Consider the following 22,660-nt stretch of genomic DNA (forward strand, 5'->3'; position numbering starts at 1 on the left):
ATTTTATAAGAAACTGCTAAAATGTTTTTCAAAATGGCTGTTCCATTTTGTATTCCACCAGCAATGTTTGAGTGTTCCAGGTGCACTATATCCTGGCCAGAACTTGGTGCTCTCATCATTTTTTTTTTTTTTTTTTTTTGAGATGGAGTCTCACTCTGTCGCCCAGGCTGTTGTGCAGTGGTGTAATCTCCACTCACTGCAGCCTCCGCCTCCCAGGTTCAAGCAATTCTTCTGCCTTGGCCTCCTGAGTAGCTGCAATTACAGGTGTCCGCCACCCCGCCTGGCTAATTTTTATATTTTTAGTAGAGACAGGGTTTCACCATGTTGGCCTGGCTGGTCTCAAACTCCTGACCTCAGGTGATCCAGCTGCCTTGGACTCCCAAAGTGCTGGGATTACAGGTGTGAGCCACTGCGCCTGGCTGGTGCTCTCATTTTTTAACCTTTTTTAAAATTTAGGGTCTTTTAACTGAACGTAATGATATCTCATTGTGGCTTTAATTTCTCCAATGACACCTGATGTTCAAAATCTTATTATGAGTTTTGCCATCCTTGTATCTTCTTTGTTGAACTCTATACTCAAATCTGTTGCCTATGTATTTTTATAAAATTATTTGTTTCCTTATTATTGAGCTCAAGAGGTCTTTATGTATTCTGGATACAAGCCCTTTATTAGATATGTGTTTTGCCATGGAAATGTTTTCTCCAAGTTTCTGGTTTGTGTTTTTATTCTAACAGTATCTTTTGGAGAAAAAATTTTAAATTATGATAATGTCTAATTTATCATAATTTTATGGATCATATTTTTGGTGTCATGTCCCAGAAATTTTTGTCTAAGTTAAGATCACAAAGATTTTTATTGTAGGTTCTCTTCTATGTGTTTTATAGTTTTATATTTATGAATACAATCTATTTTAGTTTTGGTATATGATACAAGATATGAATTAAAACTTTTTTTATATATACAGATGTCTAACTGTTCCATCACCATTTGTTAAAAACCTATACTTTCTCTATTGAATTTCATTTTGCATTTTTGTGAAGAATTAATTGCCTATGTATAGTTACTGTATTTCTAGTATTTATTCTATTGCATTAACCTACATGTCTGTCTTTTCACCAGAATTACACTCTGTTATAATAAATCCTGAAGTCAGAAAGTAGGAGTCTTCTAAATTTGTTCTTTCGGAAGTATTTTGGCTTTTTTATTCTTATGAATTTTCATGTGAATTTAGAAACAGCTTGTGGATTTCAAAAGAAAATGTCTGCTTGGATTTGAATGGAATTGTGTTGCATCCAGATCACTTTGAGGAAATTTGTATCTTAATTCTATTGAATTTTCCAACAATAGACATGATGTAGCTCTCTATTCAGCACTTCTTTGATTTTTTTAAATAGAGATTTACAGTTTTTGGCACAGAATCTGGATATGTTTTGTTAGATTTATAGCTAAGCATTTTATGTTTTTGATGCTGTTTTAAAATTTTAATTTCCAACTGTTCATTGCTGCCATACAGAAATAAAATAGAAATACAGAAATACAGTATACAAAATAAACTTGACCTTGTTTCTTTCACTCTTGATAGTATTGCTTATTAGTTCTACTAAGTTTTTGTTAAGTTCTTTGAGATTTTTCTCCACAAGCAATCATGCTAACTAAAAATAAAAACAATTTTGGTTTTATTCAATTTATTCCGATCTAGATGCCTTTATTGTATTTTTTTCCTTTTACTGCACTAACAAGGACCTCAAGCAAAATCTTGAATATAAGTGGTGAGAGAGGACATCCTTGCTTTGTTCTCGCATTCAGAGGGAAAGCATTCAGTCTTTCCTTACTAACTGAGAAGTTAGCTGGAAGTGTTTCAGAGATGCTAACTATCAAGTTGAGGAAGTTCTCCACTATCCCTCTATGCTGAGAGATTTTATCATGAGTGGATATTAAATTTTGTCAAACATTTTTTCTACATCTTGTGAGATGATTATATGGTTTTCTGCTTTCATTTGTTAATACAGTAAATTACATCTATTGATTTTAAAATGTTCAAGCAGATTTACATTTCCTGATATATTTAATCATAGCATGTTATCTTCTTTTTATTCCTGAATTCAACTTGATCATATTTTGAGGATTTTCACATCAATTTCAATACTATGTCTCCTATTTTATGAGGAATATTATTGGGAGTTTCCTTTCCTTGCTTTCTTTCTTGTAGTATCTTTGTCTGGTTTGGGTGTCAGTAGAGTGCTGGCCTTATTGAATGATTTTCACACAGTGTTCCCTTCTCTTGTATTTTCTGGAATCGTTTGTGTAGAATTGGTTTTCATTCTTTTTAGCTTAATTTACAATATCATATCCTTGGAAAGACTTTCCTAGCATTCCAATCTAAATTCGATTCCCTCTGCTATGATCTCTTTTAGTGTCTTTTTTTTCTTTGTAGGTTTTATTGCGATTTATAATTATAAATATATAAATGTGTTTTAGGCTTATTCCTGTAATGCTTTCATCTTGTTCCAAGAGTCCAGTCCCATTTCTTTGTTCATCATGATATACTCATTGCTTAGCACAGTATCTGATACGTAATAAATATTGCCTGAATAAATAAATGAATATCTAGGGTTTAACAAATGTTATTATTTATTATTCATCGTTACAGTTGTAAGCATTATACCTATAATTGCTTACTATGTATGTGAGTAACTTTACGATAGAGACAAGGAAAGCACTTAACACACAACCTTAATGGATAGTAAAACAACATAATATTGTAATATAACTAGATAATCACTTAGTAGTTGTAGAGTTAGAATTACCATAAATTACTTTAATCCTGATAAAAATGCTTTTGTGCTTTGTCATGTGTTTTGAAAGAAAAACACAAAATTTTTTAAAATGTTAGATCTCACATTTAGCCTTAGCATGAAAAAAATAATTTAGTAGAAATGAGATTTTAGTTATTTAGCTTTCAAAAATTAAATATGACAAATTTAAACAAAGAATTTATGTTATGTAATACTGTCAATATTTTCTAACTCTTTTTTCAAATAAAATCTACTAAATATACTTTGGTAATGCAAATAGCAAATTGGTTATAACAGGAAACTGCAGAGCCTAAGGTCCAAATCTGGGGGCACTGGAGTAGCCTTATCTGCAGAGGCACACAAAGGAGAAAGATGACAGAAGTGTTTACAATTCTAGTGGCTTCCATTTCAAATAATTTTTCAACTTGTTCCCAGGTAAACAGCTGCTGGAAGTTCTCTTTTGCAGCAGCATTAGCGGTTTTGGAGGGTAGAAGAGAAGTGATGCCTATGGTTAGCTAATTGAACACGATCTAGAAATGTGACATTAAGTTTAGCCCACAGCTAAACAATTTTACAATTTTAAGTTCAGCCTAAATGTTTCTTTGTACATAGTGCAATGTAAATTAATTAGACGTGTAAACAGGCTGTCACCTACTCTTGTACCAATCACTGAGTTTCAGCCAATCCAAGGCAGCCAACTTCGAAAACTATGTTTAAGTAAAAGGCAAATGCCAAGCTGGAAGCAATCCTACTGTTTCTGTACTTCACTTCCGTTTTCTGCATATTTTCCTTTTTTCTGTCCATAAATCTTTGACCATCTAGTGCTGGACTCTCTCTGAATCTATTCTGTTTCAGGGACTGTGCCATTAGTGAATTGTTCTTTGCTTAATTAAACTCTGTAAAATTTAATGTGTCTACATTTTATCTTTTAGCAGAAGAGCTCATGACTATGTTGAAAATAAAGCAAAAAACCCAAAATCTAAATGAAAGCCAAAGTAACTTTCCCTTGCCAGCTGAGTTTCATTCATTCATTGTTTTTCAACAAACATAGAGGGCATAATATATAGGGGATAGAGATTAAATGGGGATCCCAATACATGTAGCACTTGTCTTCAAGGAGCTTTCAATATAATGAAAAAATATGAACAACATACAAGAGATAACAGCAAATGACGTTAAGTCCTTTGATATGGGATGTGCAGGGATTACGGTCATACAAACTGGAGGAATATTCACCTAGGTAGGGAGTGGTTATTTGGGAAAAGGTTTCCTATTTAAGCTGATGTTTGAAAGATGCACAGGAACTAAGTATACAAAAGGAGGTGAGGAGGGGAATGAGTGTTATGAGCAGACACGTCAACACTGTTAACAACAACCAGTATTTTGGGGGCATATCCTAAATGAAAGGTACTATGCTAAGAATTTCACATGAGTAGTTGTAATCTCATTTGATCTTTACAATGACCCTATGACTTGAGTGTTATTTTTCCAAATTTAGGAATGAGGATGAGGAAACTGGGACACGTAATATTTGGAAACCTGCCTCAGGTTACACAGTTGGAGCCAGGATTTGAAAAGTGTTGCTCTGTGAGTGGCTGGTTTCAGGAAGGAAGTTCAGAATAGCTGAAGTGCATGATGTGGATGAATGGAGGTTGTCAGAGGAAGGAAGAGGGGAAATGATGAGAAATGATGTTGGTAAGGAAGGATGTAGAGGTCAGATTCCAAAGGGCCTTGCAAGCTTCATAAGGGAGAAACTTAAATATCACTTAAATGGTAGCCATCCTATCCGCACTTTAAATTCCTGCTTCAAAAGTATTTCTGGTGCTCCTTCCTCCTACTTGATGTAGTGAAGAATATAGTCCTGGCTCAGCTGCTATGACTTAAACATGACACAATGTATTCCAGTACAAACTGATTTTGGTTGAGTTTTTACACCCTAGAGTAAAATAATCAGAAAAAACTTCCTTATATGAACTTATATCTTCCTGACAAACAGCATTCCTTGACTATGGTTCTTTTTGCTGAAGTATATTTCTTTCATTTTAATCTTTGAGTTAGACAGGACACAATGGACTGTCCTATTTTGTGGTAAGGGTGCCTCACAAACAATCTGTTATAAAAAATAAAGTGTTGCACGTTGTGAATGTTTTAATATAATTTAAAAAGTAAACTCAGATTTAAAATTTTCCTTATATATAACCATTATATTAGAATTCTTCTCTTTTGAGTGGAAGGGGAAGAAGAGTTATTTTTAATGCACATACTATTGGCTATGGAGGTGTTTCATGCATGACAATGACATTTGTCAAGTATATCAAGACAAATGATCAATTGATAAAAAGTGTGGTTCTCTGGGAGGGTGGGGGGGACCCATTTAAATAAGGAATGAGCTAGTGGTTACAGGAGGCTACATTCTTTTTTTGTTGTTTTTTTGATGAAGTCTCGCTCTTTCACCCATGCTGGAGTGCGGTGGTGCGATCGCAACTCATTAAGACCTACCAGGAGGCTACATTCTTAACCCTAGCAAATCACCTTATACTCAAAGAGCCAGGAAAAAGAGTATATGTACTAGGGGTTCTCCAAAGAAACAGTACTAATAGAGGAGAGAGAGAGGGAGAGACAGAGAGACAGATAAATAGATAGATAATATACAGATAGATAGGTAATAGATAGATGAATGATCAATATATGATAGATAGATGAATGACAGATGATAGATATAGATAGATAAATGATAGATGAATGATTGATACATGATAGATGAATGATCAATATATGATAGATGATAAATAGATGAATGATAGATGATCGATAGATGAATAATAGATGATAGATGATTGATATGATAGATGATAGATGAATGATTATGATAGATGATAGATAGGTGATAGATGAATGGTAGATGGATGACAGATGAATGATAGATGATAGATGAATGATAGATGACAGATAGATGGATGATCAATATATGATAGATCATAGATGAATGATCGATATATGATAATAGATGATAAATAGATGGATTATAGACAGATGAATGATAGATGAATTATCGATATATGATAGATGGATAACAGATGACAGATAGATAGATGATAGATAGATGAAAGATCGATAGATAGATGAGATGAGATGATTTATGATGGGAATTAACGCATGGGATTATGGAGGCTATTCTGAAATAAAATGGAAGTTTTGTCTTTGTGTCTGCTTGAGTACCTGCTCAGGAACTCTGACCTTGGTTCTAGAAATGCAACAAATTCTAATTTTTGGATTGCTAATTCAGGATTAAAGAGAATCCCGTACATTCCCACTTTATTATCAACCACCTTAAATGTGGAAAAAGGAACCTGTGAAATTATGGTTGAGGTGAGGGGTAAATATGGAAAAAAAGAAGGGCGCTTCCCTGTTATTTAGTTCCAGGGCTTATGAAGGAGCCCAAGAGTCAAAGCAGCTTTCTACAAATTCAGCTGTCACATTCATTTTCTCACACAGTAGAGTTGCCACTTAAAAATACTAAAATAAAAAAAAAATCAATGTTGACCATCTAACAGGAATAGTTGACTCAGCTACTAAGTTACCAATTTGCTTCATTTTTGGAAGACATCCAGCATCTGAGAATTGGACTTTTCCTTGAAGTTCATTTGGTACCTTCGGGTAAGTCCTGGTTCATCTGCAGAGGAGCCAAGGGGAAAGCCTGATGGGACCCATGGCAGCTCTGAGAGGAAAGGGGTGTTGTGGGGTGCAGGAGGAGGAGGAGCTGGGAAGCAAGAGAGCCCGGGACTGGATCCAGCTGGAAAGGGGGAGGATGTGCTCCCAGAATCAGGGTAGCTACCCTCTAGGAATGGGGTGTTCCGAGAGGTAGGCGTCTGGAACATTGGCTAGGGGTCCTTGGAGGTGATTTCTGGGAAGGGAAGGTCTGGGGCAGGGCTGTGAGGAGTCAGGAAAGAAACTGTTGAGTCCGTTCCTCACCCACCTCCTGAGCCCTAGGTTCCGAGGCTCCCATGTCAGGGGGTTCAGTGGAGCAGGAGGGTCCAGGGAAGGAGTCGGTGAGTTGCCTCTCAGGTCCGCCTGTAAAGGAACTCTGACTCAGAGCGTCAGGGTGGCCCGGGAAGCTGCTGCGCCCACCCAGGGAAAGCCCGTCCCGCCCAATTGCCCATGGATCCGGTGGCCCCGCCCCTTCCGTCCTCCTGGAGACGGCAGCCCCGCCCCTTCCCTCTCCCTGGAGCCAGTGGCCCTGGCCCTCTTCCCAGAGTGGGCGGGGCAGCAATTGCCTGCTCAGCTTTCCTTGTGACGCCTCACAACCCCCTGGACATGCTGCTGCCTGGCCACGCCTCCTTCTCTGTCATCTCTCTCATCAACCAATGGGCTTGGAGGATGGCAGCCACCCCCCCATTCTGCGCTGTTACGCTTCCTCTTGGTCAGTCGCACAGCTGCGGGTGGCCGACAGGACTTGTTCCCCAGTGGTAAACCGCAATCTAGCTGATGTGGCCCCAACCCCACATTCCTTCCCTCCCTGCAATGTTGGAAGAAACCCTACAGAGAAAATTGGCGGCTGCGAAGAAAAAGGTACTAGCACCAGGTGGTGGCCCCCCGCCCCCAGCCCCAGAACCCCTCTGATGGCAGGACTGCGGCCAGAGCTCATGCCACTCCCGAGGCTTACTGGGCTGGGCCCCCAGGTGCCACTGGGCTCCCCCCATCAAAGTCTTTTCAGTCAGCCCCTCCCCTCAACAGCCCAGACCCTGCCTGGAGTGAGATTTGCTTATTTACCATGAAACAGATCTTGGGAAAATGAACTTGACAGCTTGAATCTTCCTCATATCTCAACCTGGGGGGCTTTGAGTGCCACAGGGTAATACGGAGCATCTTTCTGAAGCATCAGTTTCCCTTGATTCTCTTCAGAGAGAAAAAACATTAATGGACTAAGGGATGACTGTCTCATAGATTTCTAAGAGTATACCAGACTTCTCTCTGAAATGAGGCTTGGGCTGTCCTCTTTCTGTTCAGTTCCTAGATGTAACAGAAAGGCTGCCTTCTGCCATGAGGACGCACGGGAAAAGAGTAACAGTAAAAGAAAATTTTTTTTTTTTTAACCTTGCTCTGGAAGGGATGGGGTGTCTGAAGCCCATTCCTTTGGCCTTGGCTATTTGGACAGTGTTGTTTTATAACTGTGATTGAAATGAGCTTGCTAGGTAGAGGAAAACTTGTTCTTTTCTTTGTTTTTTTTTAAACCGCTGCCTTGCCACATTCTGGACCTTAGCTTTTACTTTTCTTGGAGTGAATAAATGTAGTACTTATTATTATTTTTAAATTTTTGCCTCAGTTTCCCCGTTTGATGATTTTTATGAAAGAAGTTTAGTAGAAAGCATTGCTATTACTTAGTTTTGCCTGAAGAGACAAGTTTTTTTTTTTACACAAAGATTGATATTTAAGCAGAGCTATTAGCTGAGTGTTAATTTGTCTAGCTACTATTGCCTCTATAGTTGATTGAATACTTCTAACAAGGAGAGGTAAGAGACAAGGGAGTATTAGGAAACATTTTGGTATGGCTAAAACTACTGCTATTAAAGTTTTGAACCCTCCAAAAAATGAAAACTAGCCTCCAAAGAGAGAATCTGGAGACTGCTCTTTCCAAGTTTGAACTCGAATGTGGGCTAATTTTTTTATTTTTGTAGTTATTTTTATAACTGCTTTTTTATTGTTTTTGATTTTCAGGCAACAATTAGTTAGACTGAATGTTTTACGTACTCCTCCTTCGTGGGCTAGGAGGTAGTCTAAAGTTAATCTGTTCTGATAGCGTTTTTTATTTTTGTGGTTTGCTGGGCTAGTAAACTTAATGCATTTGCCGTCTTATTAGTGATGATTGTAAGTACTGACTGCAACCTTATAATGTGGTTAAGCATGTAAATAGGACTGCAGTATCCCTATGACTTATTTTGTGCCCAGGTAGCTGGCCTATAGTATGGAATTTTTTTTTAGGATGCCAATTTGTGCTTTTTAATTTTTAATTTTTATATTTCTTTTTATATCTGTATTTTTTTTCAACTTTGTTATAGATAAAATACCCTAAAGTTTCTCTCTGTTGCAGTGGGAGTAGGAAGAAAGACAGTCTAATTGTTCCAAGCACACAGGCTGCTGTTCACTTAGCTGGCAACTGTTGATATGCCCATGGCCCACAGATCTAATAAAGACCAGGGGGTGCTTGCCAGGTATTTGGAGCTCCCAAATACTTGCAAACACTTCCAAATACTTGCTAAGAATTTGGATATTAAGTGTGGTTTAGAGAAAAGGAGCAGGAGAATGGATTTGGATGGGGTGTTTTGTAGTTATCTCTGTCCCGCTACAAAGTTTTGTTTAATGTTTTATTATAATACTGCTGTTTTAAGCAGGTTAGTTCTCCTACCGGGTCTGTAAAAACTTTTCCCCAGTGAGCAACACAGTATCTTTTAATAATGGAAGTTTTTAAGAGCCAGACGCTTGAACTTGTGGGCATCAGTTTGGGGAAAGAGTCAGTTAAAGTTATCTTGAGGCATTAACTCTTCTGCTTCCCAAGGCCATTGGTTTCCCATGTTAGTCCCTTTACAAACATAACATGAGGAAATGCCTAGGCTGCCGGTAATGTTTTCAGCCAGCTGAGCAAATAGGTTTTTGGTTAAAGGAGGAGGCTCTGGAACTTCTGGTTTACATGTTCAAAGAATGACTTAAGTACTTGGAATTGCTGCTGGGCTGACTGCTTGGTTTGAGTCCTCTTTATAATATATAAAGCTATTTTAGCTTTTTGACTGTAGCTTTGTAATGTCATGGAGTAACCTGTAGTCCATATAGGTAGATCTGGCTTTAAGATGGTAAGTTTTATAGGATTGTAAGTGCCTGTCTTACAATTCGGTTTTGCTGGTATTTTGATGAGCAAGATTGGCTCTGGCCTCAGTGATGATCTGTCAGTGAACTGCGTTGTGCAGTTCCAGCAAACTATTGCTAGGGCCTTGGAGGGACAAACAGGGTGCGTATATATAATTTTGTACTGGCAGTTTGTATAGTACCCTGCAGGACCAGAGATTGTGAGATAGGTTGTGTTCATGGATTTTAACTGACAAATATTAAAGTATATGGATATAGCCCCCCCGCCACCGGGGAAGAGAGGCTTGGGTTTGACTTATAAGACTTCCTTCCTTTGACTTGGTATGAATTTTAAACCAAGTCCCAGGTAAAGACTTAGGGTTATAGCATATATAAGGCTGGCCATTTCCTGGGTTATTAATTGAATAGGTGGTCTGATTGTGAGTACAAGTTTCTAAGCGAGTCCCTGTACACTTATAATACATATAGTATAATAGGGTTTTAGTTATACTGTTCCCTGACCAAGCAGTATATGTACAGTGGGGACACCCTTCTATAGGTGTTTTTTTTTAGTATGGTTAAGGGGGGTAACAGCAGCAAAACAATGTACAGCATACTTATATTTAGTAAGGACAAAGGAGGTCGGACAAGATTACTGTATGGGGCCGATCCCACATGGGTCTTAGAGAAGTTGGGTTTTACTTTTTAACTTAAACAGAGTTACTAGGTTTAAAGGGGTATACTGGATCTGTTAGACTTATAGGCATTTTTTTCCATACCCAGTCATGGACCTCTTGCATGGCTATTTTTAAAGCCTGCATTTTTTTTTGAAAGTTAATTCCTCTAGTTCTTAGAGATTGCCTTTAATTTGATTTATGATTTGGGGGTGGCCAACCGAACCAAATTTTATAGGGCAAATACCCAGTTTGTTTGGCGGGGGTGTACCTGACTCGGAGGAGGATCACAGGTAAAACCTGATATTATTATAGATCAATTTCCTGGCAATAATTTTTTAGTAGCTGCTTGAGTGTCCGGTTCATTTGTTCCACTTTTCCTGAACTTTGTGGCCGATAGGCTGCGTGTAATTTCTATTTTATTTTTAACAGTTTTGTTAAATTTTACACTATTTTCGATATAAATACTGGCCCATTGTCTGACTTTAAAGTTAGAGGGAGTTCAAACTTGGAGATAATGTCTTTTAGCAGTACTTCAGTCACTTCTTGTGCTTTTTCTGTCCTGTTGGGGAAAAGCCTCAACCTGCACTAGCATGTACTGATAACCTCCGGCATGGGGCAATTTTATGAAGTTTATAAGCAAGTTTTCATAAAGCATGGCTCTTTCTCCTGTTTAGTGTCTCAGAGGAGGGGTTTCCCCCACTTTGTAACTTCACATTAGCCATTCTTCAACTTAGCCATTAGTGAGAAATTGGAATCCAGATATGGCAGAATCCTGTTGCCTTTAACTTTTAATGTGACTATGGGCTTCTGGAAGCCTAATGAGAAGGTGCTCAGTCTGTCTCTAGTCTTTATATTTTTTAGCCCCTGCCAGCCCCGATTAGATTAGTATTGGTGTTTTTTTAGGGTGCGACACCTTTTAGCTGGTGACTTTTTTATACCACAGCCTTTACTACTCTCTTTATTACCTTCTGGACATTTATTTTTTTAGTGTCCTTTTTTTGCATCTCACACATTGATCTTTTTTTTAACCTTGTCCGGCTCTCAAATCCTTGTTTAATTTGACCTCTTTCATGTCTATGCCCATGTTCGTGTCCTCTCACATTGTTAATTTCTCTTTTTATAAGAGCTGTTGCCAACAGATTGGCCTTTTTCTTAAGCCTTTAATTTACATTTTTTTTTTTCTTTTTGAGTTCTTCTTCTCCTGCGGCTGGCTGGTGGGGCTGGACAATTGCACAGGCACTGCCCCCACACACTGATGTCTATTTTTTCTATTTTTTTCCGTTTTTTTTTTTTTTTTTTTACTTTTTCCTTTCCTTTTTTACACTTACTTTTATTTTTTTCTTTTCTTTGCTCTTCTCCTGGCACTGGTTCCTGCCCCCTCTTTTTCTACATAGAATTGGGCTGGGGAGACGGACTTAACCCTTGGAGTGCCTAGCTTGTTGCTTTTGCTCTTTCCCATTTTGTTCCCTTGTTACAGTTAACATATACCTTGGTGGCCACTTTTATAAGTTGAGTGGCTTTCATGTCTGCAGCTTCCGCTTGATGTTACCCTGGGCTTGCCTGACAAATGCTGTGTTCACCACGTGCTGATTTTTGGCAGCCTTAGGGTCAAATGAGGTGTAAAGCCAGAATGTTTTACAGTCTTTTATAAAACTAACTTGGGCTTTTGTTAGCTCTCTGAAGCACTTTTGAAGTTTTCCTTATATTAATTGTTTTCTTTTTACCAGCTCTTCGCCCCTGTAAAAGCGACCTCTCTGTACCTCTGCAGGTGCTGAAGCTGGGTCCTAATTGGGGTCTGCTTCTGGGAACCGGCCTTGAGCATATGCTTGAGCATTCACTGCGTCTGCTGGTGCATGGGCTTCTAGCCAGCGAAGAGCTGCTTGGGTCATTCTCTGGCACTCTTTAATGTTAAACAACGTTAGCAAAAGCTGCCTGCAGTTTGGCCAGGTTGGATTATGTGTCAGAAAGATGGATTGCATGAGATTTATAAGAGCTTGGGGCTTCTCCGTGATGGTGTGTGGTGTTAGTTTAGTAGATTAGTGGTTGAAAAGGGCTGATAGATGAAAGTCCGTTGCCCCCCTACCCAGATGTCGCCCTGGTCGTTATAATAGATGGGTCTTCGCGTCTCCCTGAGAGGCATTTGTATAGCTTGAGCACAATCAGATTTGGGACGGCCTGCTTGACTATTTTGACTTCCTTCCTTAGTCTCTTGAGGCTCCAGTCTTTCCATTTGGGGTGAGACTTGGGGCATGCTGGCTCCTGAATCTGGATCCTGGGGAGCTGGATCTGTTGGCCTCGGTAAAGGGGGGTAGGCTGGGACATGTGGAAGGAGAATTTTTGTTCCCTCTGGTGGCTCCTATAAACTAGCTTCTTTTGCTTTTTCTGGGACTTTTCCTTTAACTCTGTGTCTGCGAATGAAGCTGTTTTTATTTTATTTTTGGCTTTTTGTAATAAGCCATTAAACAGGACTGGATTTATGTCTGTTTTGTTTACATTATATTCAACCATGAGTCAATTTAAAGGAATTTGGTCTGGGTACCCTGGCTGTCCTCCCACCCCTGTCACCACCTTAAATATATGCCTAATTGTTTTTTAGTTTACAGTGCCTTTGGTCAGCTATTTAATACTAAAACAGTGTTATTTTAATTTATGGAGAGTTTTTAACTTTTGGGGGTTAACTCTGTAATTTTCTGTAAAACTTTTTAAAAAGTTTTTGAATATATATTTTATTGGAGTAGGTTTTGATGACTTTTTTCCCCATTTTCTCCCAGTTATGGTGCTGCACATTTACTTTTGTACAGTAATTTTTCTTCTCATTTTGGCCGACTATGCTGTCTCCTATTTTGGGAGTTTTCAGACTCCAAAGCTGCTTGGCTTTGGAGAGTTTTTTATTTTTCTTATAACTTTGAGTTGTAGGGTAGCTCCTATTAGTCATATGTAGATTGTTATTAGTCTTATTTGGCCCCATAATTTTCTTGGAGCATACAGTTTACATTAAGAGATTTGTGATTTCTTATTTTGTGGCTGATAAGCCTAATTAGGCCCCTCCATTTACACACTTTTATATACTTTTAGTTCTTGTGTTTGTACCTGGGGTGGCAAGCCACTTTTGTTACCTCTAGTTTTGCAGTTGGGGTGGCGAGCCACTTTTGCCACCTCTAGTTTTCTAGTTGGGGTGGTGAGCCACTCTCCCCACCTTCAGTTTTCTAGCCGACTTAGTGAGCTACTTTCGTGTCCTGTGTCAGCTGAGGTGTGAGTTTTATCTGAATTGATGAGCCACTCCTGTTGCCCCCAGGCCCTCTGGGTTGGACTATTTGGCACACCCCAGGAGGCGATTAGGCTTCCCTTCTGTCCCCATGGGACAGCTCCTGCCTTGGGCCCCCAAAACCTTACCGTGGTTCCTGAAGTGCTCTGTTTCTGAAATTGTCCTGTAGTTCTTTTCAGGTTTTGTTGTGCTGCTGAGTAGGGGGCACCGGGTCAGGGGAGAGCTTATTTCCCTTCCAGGCTGAAGATTTTCTGGCAGCACCTGGGGTCACAGGTTCCCCTGGCCCAGGGCTCCAGACCCCAGAGGCAAAGGAGACAGTAAGCCTGCCGTCTCTGGTCCCTTCATGGTTGCCAAAAATGTTGTGGTAAACTGAGGAATGGAGAGACCAATATGGAGTACAGGAAGATTGTTGTTTATTTTAGGTACACACCGGCTCAGTGGATTTATATTTAGAAAGCTGAGCATTGAACAAAGACAGAGCGGGGTTTTTATAAGCAGCCTTACAGAAGCAAAACAAAAGCAGTTAATTATACAGTCATAGGTCGTGTAATCTATAGCATAACATAATTTGTGACCTTGTATAGTTGGTGACCTTGTAGCTGCATTGAAAGAAAAACAAGAACTGGCTAAATATAGACATTTGTAAAACATAATAATGCTTAAGAAGCCTGGGAAAAGAGTAACAGTAAAACAATCTTTTTTTTTTTTTTTTTAACCTTGCTCTGGAAGGGGTGGGGTGTCTGGAGCTCATTCCTCTGGCCTTGGCTGTTTGGACAGTGTTATAACTGTCCTTGAAGTGAGCTTGCTAGGTAGAGGAAAACTTGTTCTTTTTTTTTTTTTTAACCCTTGTCTTGTCACATTCTGGGACTTAGCTTTTACTTTTCTTGAAGTAAATAAACGTAGTACTTATTATTATTTTTAAATTTTTGCCTCAGTAAAAACTGTAGAGTCGGATGTGACTGTAGGGACTTCTCATGAGAATTCCTGCTCTTCTTTTCCACAGATAAGAAACTATCAGTGGAGGAACAGCCTTGGTGTTCCTACAGGAGCGAAAGAGAAAATTAAAAATAGCAGTAACCCTGAGACAACCACTTCTGGTGGTTGCCACTCACCTGGGTATGTGAGTCTTGGCTGGCTAGGCTCCTGGGGACAGGGGGCCCAAGGGCAGTAAAGGGTAGTTGTTTAGATTGTGGAAGAACTGTTGGGTCCTGGTTAAGAATTCTGTGTTTGAATCCTACCTCTCCAGCTGCTAAGGATATGATGTAGGGCAAATTGCTGGAGCTCTTTGGGCCTCTCTTTTCACATGTGTAAAATAGGGGTGGAATTGTTTGACCTACACTTGTGAAGCTTAAATGAGATTTGTTATTGTTGTTTTTATGTTAATGCCAAGCACAGGGCCTGCTATAAACACCCAAGGCACCCAGGAAATGATAGTTGCTGTTTCGTTTTCCTCATCCCCAGTCTCAAGGGGGAGCCAGGCCAATGAGAACCGCCACTTGCCATCAGGCTGTCTCTTTTGGAGTCACCGAAAGGGCCCCAGGATGTGGTGAGGAGAGCCCCAGGCACTAAAATTAGGAGAAGATCTAACTTTTGATCTCATCTTTGCCTCTAGCATGCTGGGTGACCTCAGAAAAGTCACTTCTTCCCCTGGGCCTCAGTTACCTCCTCTGTAAGATGACATTGGATAAGATCAGTGTGTTTCAAACTTGTTTTTTAGCGGGAGTCCCCTTTGTTGAAGTGAACCCTTACTCAAAAGTCTGGTTTTTAAAATGGAATTGGAGGTCTGGTGCTCTGCCAGATTCATCCCCACATCCTGGGCCTGAGGAAAGGGGTCCAATGAGAGTATTTTTTTTTTTTTTTTGAGACGGAGTCTTGCTCTGTCGCCCAGACTGGAGTGCAATGGTGCGATATCTGCTCATTGCAGGCTCCGCCTCCCGGGTTCACGCCATTCTCCTGCCTCAGCGTCCCGAGTAGCTGGGACTACAGGCGCCCGCCACTACGCCTGGCTAATTTTTTGTATTTTTAGTAGAGACGGGGTTTCACTGCGTTAGCCAGGATGGTCTCGATCTGACCTTGTGATCCGCCCACCTCAGCCTCCCAAAGTGCTGGGATTACAGGCGTGAGCCACCGCGCCCGGCCCCAATGAGAGTATTTAGAGCAGCATCGGTCAGGTAACTCCATCGTGTGTGACTGCATCTCTCAGGGGACTTTTCCATCTATTTGTTTCTGCCCCTGGCAAGGCAGCAGGCAGCCGTTTTGAAGGCCAGACCATGGTCTTGATCTCCTCCGCTCTTCTTCAGCATTTCGTTTCCCTGAAGCCACCTCTTCCTCCTCCTCTGACTCTCTTGCCTCTCTGTAAGCCACTTCTGTCTTTCTCCCCCTGCCCTTGTTCTACCCTTTTCACCTCCTGTAGATTCAGGACATTCTGAATGTCCTGGTGTCTGACCTTAACCATTCCGGTGGGGTAGCACTCCCCACATTGGACAAGTGGAAGGTGAGGCAGTGCCAAGACCCCTCTCTGACTTGCTCTCTCCAGCTGGGCATGCCCCTGAGGCTCCTCTGGTTTGGGAGATACTTTGCCTCTGGCTTATTTTATGTTGCTGCCATTTCCCTTCTGCCTGTTTATGTCTGCTTCTTCACCTATTTGATTGATTGGGTTTTTTTTCTTCACCCACATCTTTTATTATCTTGGAGAAAGTGAGACATATCTTAAAGGTTAGAGGTAATTTGAGAATAACTTTAAGAGCAGGCATATGGAATTTGGGGCTTTTTTTCTTAGAGACAAAGTCTCCCTCTCTCGCCCAGGCTAGAGTGTAGTGGTGTGATCTCAGCTCACTGCAACCTCCACTTCACAAGTTCAAGCAATTCTCCTGTCTCAGCCTCCTGAGTAGCTGGGATTACAGGCGCCCGCCACCACACCTGGCTAATTTTTGTATTTTTAGTAGAGATGGGGTTTCACCATTTTGGCCAGTCTGATCTTGAACTCCTGAGCTCAGGTGATCCACCCACCTCAGCTTCCCAAAGTGTTGACATTGCAGGCATGAGCCACCATACCCAGCCTGAGATCTTTTAAAAATTATTTAAGTTTTTATGTCTAAAGCAAAGTAACTTGACAGTAGAGATCTTTATTGACAGAGTTGTACACTGAGCCTAGCCCTAGCCCTTTGAAGGGCACTGTGTGGAACAGCCCGGGGTCCCCAGACCTGAACTTCTCACTCTTCACCATCCAGTTTTCAAGCCAGTGTGAATCCCCTGATGCTAACCAGCAGTTACGGCAGGCCATGGAGGAGTGGGCATAGCTGGAAGCACACCTGGGGCCATGAGGCTTTGCAGAGGGAGGGATGTGGAAGGAAGATGACCTCAGGTGGCCAGGAGCAGGTGAGGACCAGTGACAGCCCTTCCTAACTTCTGTACCCATTCTTGTAGGTAGTGGAGGCATGTAGACAAATACAGCTGGAAAGTGATACATTTGCTGAGATTCTTAAAGGAGAGAGAGCCATGTGGCAGCAGAGGATGAATCAGACCTGACCCTTCAGCACACACCTTAGATCTTTCTGGGCATCTGTAAAGTGGGACGGGTATTGCCAGAGGTGGTCATGGGTCTGGGCTTTGTGGAGGAGGGGGGCAGAGAGGGAGATGGTAGCTTGTCCAGCCAGCAGCCCCCCTCTCCAGGGCCCTTTCCCCCTGTGCTTTGTGCAGATGCGCACACTGAGGGAGAAGAAGGAGTGTATTATGAATCGGTTACAGGAGCTAGAGACAAGCTTGGTGGAATTGAGAAAACAGATGAGTAAGCCGAAGCTGGGGTGACCTGGGAGGAGGACTGACATCAGAGGGCCCTCAGGGTGGGTTAGAATGCCCCAGGGAGTTGGGTAGATGGAAGGACTTTGAGGCAGAGGAAAAGAGGTATGTGCCAGGAGATGGCAAGTCTAGTAATTTCCATGAGCCTCAGTTTCCCAGTCAGCAAAGAGGGAGGAGTGCCCATTGTCAACCACCCACAGTTGTCTGTATCTGTAAGTGGCTTGGAAGATTCCCTACCATCCAGGCGTGGGGAATCATTAGCAGGGAGGCCAAGTTTGTGGAGCCTGAGAGGAGCTGTGGACCAAGAGAAAGATTTTTTTTTTAAGAATCCAGAGGCCCTTATTGTCTGCTTTTTTTCTCAGCTGAACCCCCAGCCCTGCAACCCCCAGCAGGCCCTCCGAGGTGGAGCAGCAGCTACAAGAGGAGGTTGAGCACCTGAGGGAGGAGCTGGAGAGTCTGGCAGGACAGCTCCAAGCCCAGGTACAGGACAATGAGGGCTTGAGTTGCCTGAACTGGGAGCAGGAGGAGAGGCTGCTGGAGCTGGAGCGGGTGGCTGAGCTCTGGGGGAAGCAAGTGGAGGAGTGCAGACGAATCCTGCAGACCATGGAGACCAGACCGCTGTCAGCCACACGCTCTCCCAGACCCGTGAGGTCAAGGAAGAGCTGGCCGAGCTGCAGAGTTGCTTCATAAAGCTGGTGCACGGCCCCATCTGGGGAGCCAGCCCTCCTCCCTAGCTCTTTGGGCCTTTGTTTTCCCACCTGTCAAATGGGATGGTGTAGCCCTCACGTGAAATGGCACTTCTGAAGGCACCTGTGAGCCAGAGCCCTGCTCCAATGGCTGTGGGGAGGTGGGGATGATTTTTCTAACCTGACTTCACCCCTCCCGGTGCCATGGGAGGCAGACACCAAGTTCTGGGCTCTCCAGCTGCAATGAAGTTAGCATCTTCTTCACAGAGGTGCCAAGGATTAGATGAGATAATACGTGGAGAGCATTAGGCATGTTGGACACTTAACAGATGATGGCTCGCTCCTTCTGCCTTTCCACCAGTCTGTGGCCTACAGTTTAAGTGGTTGGAAGAAGAGTGTGAGATTTCATGCAGGGAAGGAGGCATGGGGCTCTAGGCAGTCACTTAGGCCTGGAGCAAGGGGCCACAGGCCTGGGCAGGAGACAGAGCCTTGCAGTGCCCTTGCTACCCTATTCATGGGCCCAGAATCTGGAAGCAGGCAACCACCTGCCCTCTCGCCCAGGTCTTCCTGCAGGTAGAGATGAAGAGCCAAGAGGCTCAGAGCCTGCAGCAGCAGAGAGACCAGTCCCTGGGTCCCCTGCAGCAGAACGTGGCCACCTGTCAGCAGCCAAGCTCTGAGATGGAGACACTGCACAGACAGTTACTGCTGCAGACCCAGCTCATGGACCAGCTGCAGCAGCAGGAAGCTTAGGGCAAAGCGATGGCCGATATGGCCCACCAAGAGTTGCGGGAGACCCAGGTGTGGGAGTTGCTGAGGGCGGGGCCCGAGGGGGACGACCTGGCAGCCTCTGTGCCTTCAACTTCCTTTCCTGGCCCCTTAGGAGCACTTGGAAACTGCCAGCCAGCAGAACCAGCAGCTACAGGCCCAGCTGAGCCTCATGACTCTCCCTGGGGAAGGTACAGGAGACCACTCAGAGGAAGAGGAGGGAGCCCAGGAGGAAGGGGGGACTGTTAGCAGCATAGGATTGAGGAGTTTAGAACAGCTGGACACTATGCCGACCGGGTTTCTGACTTAAGTTTGGCATCAAAACGGTGACCTCCTGGGAGTAGAGGGGCCACCAGGTGGCCTAAGGATGGGTGAACTGGCCCAGGTCAGAAATGAAGCAGGTCAGAACTCCCCTGCCAGGCGGTAGTGGAACTGAGCTTGGACAACATAGTGAGACTTTGGTTCTCAAAAAATAAAAATAAAAATAAATTACAGCTGCTCATTCCCCTCTGGGGAGGGACTGAACCAGGGTTATACGGTGACGGTTGAGGCAGAGGTGGGCCCACCCTACTTCCCTTGTTGGGTGGCATGAGGACCCCTCTGGCTATGCACCATAGGAGATAGACTGGATGAGGGGGCGGGGGGAGAAGGCAGAGAGGAGAAAGAGGAGGAGGAGGAGAAGGAGAAGAAGAAGAAGGAGAAGAAGAAGAAGGAGGAGGAGGAGAAGGAGGAGAAGGAGGAGGAGTTGCCTTGGCCCATGTGGAGCATCCTGCAGGACCTGGAAAGCCAGGAGTCCATGGTTAGCCTACTCCCCCTGCCCCACCTTTGCCCCTCCCTCTTTGTTCCCTCTCAGACCCTCTTATGCTTTTGGTTTCCTGCTTTCTTATTTATCTGGACCCTCACCCCTTTCCTGGGACCCAGTGTTCAGATACCATTTGACCTGTGACCAACAGGTGCACACTCTGAGGCCCCAAGCGAAGGGCTCCTGTCCACCTCCCTGCCCCATTGGTCCTATGTATCCCCCAAGAAGAATGCACACCTCTTGCCTGCAAGTGGCATTTTTAACATCAGCTGTAGCCAGGGCAGACGGGGAGCAGGCTCGGCTCCGTGGGCAGCTGAAGGAGCAAAGGCTGTGCTGCCGGCGCCTGGCTCACCTGCTGGCCTGGGTCCAGAAGCAGCCAGAGGCAGCAGCCCCAGCCCCAGGGACTGGGATCGATTCTGTGTGTGGGGAGACCCACCGGGCCCTGCAGGGGGCCATGGAAAAACTACAGGTGAGTGAGTCTTTCCTGGCATGGGCCAAGAAGGGTAGGAGCGAGGCAGTTCGCTGCCAAGATGTGACCCCATTCTTTTGGCTCCAGAGCTGCTTTATGCAGCTGACGCAGGAAAAGGTGGACCTGAAGGAGCGGGTGGAGGAGCTGGAACATCGCTGCATCGAGCTCTCTGGAGAGACAGACACCATCGGTGAGGCGGAGGCCAGGGCACAGCAGGGGGAGCTGCCCAACAGCTGAAGGGAACCCAGCATCTGAGCCCTGTCCTCTGGCAGGAGACTACACCGCCCTCTCTCAGCCAGGGGGCAGCGCTGGAGGAGCAGCACCGAGAGGAGGAGGAGCACATCCACAGGCTAGCCCAGGACAAGGAGGAGATGAAGGCAGGGTGTGGAGCTTCTCCACCCGGGGGGTGGCTGTGGGCTGGGTGTGGGTTCAGGCATGGAAGCTGAACACCCTTTCCTCTAGGTGAAGCTGCTGGAGCTGCAGGAGCTGGTGTTGCGGCTTGTGGGTGCCAGGACTGAGGGCCATGGCAGATTCTTGGCAGCTGCCCAGAGCCCCGCTCATGAGCCAGCTCCAGGGGCCCCAGCCCCCCGGAGCTCAGGGCTGCTGACAAGCAGGGTGGTGAGTAGTGCCCTCAGGCGGGGTGAGCAGGCAAGAGCAAGGGAGGCTGGCAGTGTGCTCAGAGCCCTCCTCCCTCTCTCCAAACATCTTTGCCAGGTGAGCCTCGCCGGCAGCGTGGAGCCTGCACAAGGAGAAGCCAGGGAGTGTTCTCCCCGCAACAACCCCACTGCACAGCAGATCATGCAGCTGTTTGGTGAGATGCAGAACGCTCAGGAGCGCCCAGGCTTGGGCAGCATCCCCTGCATTCTGTTTTTCTACCAGGCTGACAAGAACCACGAGGTGAAGATCACCCTCATCTGAAAGCCAGTTGCCTTCAGCAAAGCCAGGAGAAGGGGGGTGGGAGGCTCCGCCCCCACCATGTCCCTCCCACCCCTTTGCAGTCACCCCTTTACCCTTAGAGTAAATGGATTTAGCCATACTGCTTGACCTGGCATAACCTGTTTCCCTCACTGGGTCCTGGGGTTTGTGCCACTGAATGGGGACCCCAGAATGTCTCAGCATGTTGAGCTGGGCTGCTGGGGACCTTCCAGGCCTGTTACCTGCATGCTGCCTGGTGACACCTGGGGGATTCCACAGGTGGAATGGCACCCATGGGGGACAGTCTGGCCCTAATGGCCAACAGGCTCAGAAGCCTGATCTCTCGGTGCCTGGGAAGGCAGGGTGCCAGCACCCAAGGGCACTGACTTCCATCCAGCCCAGGTGACTTCAGTCCCATCCCCCTGCCTCGCTCACCTGCCTATGTCTGGTGGCCTGTTCTGTCCTTCCCTCCAGAGTGCAGGTGCCCCACAGGCTCGCTCCAGGCTGACCTCATGGCCCCGCTCCTAGTGGCCAGAGCTGGCTTCACAGGATGAGCCAGCTAAGCTCCAGGGGCTTTCCTGGAACAGAGTCCCTTGGAAAGGATATGGACTTTTCACCGCTACCGACGACCACGAAACCTCTGAGGCAGGTTTGGATGCCATAGGATTCAAGGGGGCGGCAAGTGGTCCAGAGCTGCAGACAGCTAAGGGCGACCACTGGGGTCTGCTCAGGCGACAGCCTGGAGCAGGTGACCACTTCCAAGGCAAACTGCGATGAAAAGAAAGGGCTGGGTTAGCCAAAATAGAGGAGGCTGAGTGCCGAGAATCCCCAGGGGATCTCGGAGAGGGCGTGGAAAGGGCCATAATGGGAGGGCAGGTGAGGAGGGGATGATGAAGTCACAGTGCTGAGCGGGGGGCTGGGGAGGGAGTAAGTGGAGGTGGAGGGAGTAGCCTGTTTAAACCTGGGGCTCATCCCTATGAACATGAACTTCTGGCCAAAAAAAAATTTTTTTTAAAGAAAAACTTAATAAACTTAGGGGTCAGTAGGCCCTTGATAGGGGAGAAACAAGCCTTTAAAGTGAGCGAAACCCAGGATTGAGGGTACGAGGTCTGTGCTGAATCTCCTGGATTCAGGATTATATCCCCTGAGGGCCCAGCCGGAAGGCTGGAACAGACTTGGGCACCTGGAAAGCTGACATGGGAAACAGGTAGCAGGTGAGACAAAGTGGGTCCCTGATGCCAGGAGGAGAAGTGAGTGCTGGGCCTTGTGGCCTTGGGTCCATCCCAGGAAGTGCTGGAGGCTCACACAGGAGCCCTGCCTGGCTGGGGTTTCTGGGAGCCAGAGGAGGGAAATTAGGTCTGGAGGGAGCAGAGTGGGAAGCGCAGGTACTAGCAGCCTAGAAACTTGGAGGGAGCCAGCAGTCTCGGCTTTTAGCCAGGAAGGGACTTAGGAAGTGGATAGTTTCCTGGATGGGTCGGAGTTTGGAGAAGTCTAGATACTCGGGATGGTCACTGACCTCCCTGAGGGGTGTGGAGGATGATCTCTTCACAGAAATTCATCAGCAGCCCTGAGGTCAGCGATCCCCATCCCATGTCCTGACAGGTGCCTCCTGCAGCCCCTCCACAGCCACTTGCCAGGTCCTGACCCTGC

General features: G+C 44.6%; 1 protein-coding gene and 1 pseudogene across 1 annotated transcript in view; one reads left to right on the forward strand and one right to left on the reverse strand.

Moving 5' to 3' along the window:
- The window catches only part of LOC129492625 (golgin subfamily A member 2-like), a 74,548-nt gene extending 59,722 nt beyond the window's left edge, over positions 1 to 14,826 (reverse strand). The window contains 1 exon segment of the mRNA XM_055297866.2: positions 14,688 to 14,826. The gene's annotated coding sequence lies outside the window, so the exon portion shown is untranslated.
- On the forward strand, positions 7,161 to 21,013 carry LOC129492626 (golgin subfamily A member 2-like; annotated as a pseudogene).
- Positions 21,014 to 22,660: the final 1,647 nt, after the last annotated feature.

This window comes from Symphalangus syndactylus, chromosome 11, assembly GCF_028878055.3.
Source record: "Symphalangus syndactylus isolate Jambi chromosome 11, NHGRI_mSymSyn1-v2.1_pri, whole genome shotgun sequence".
NCBI classification, from domain to species: domain Eukaryota; kingdom Metazoa; phylum Chordata; class Mammalia; order Primates; family Hylobatidae; genus Symphalangus; species Symphalangus syndactylus.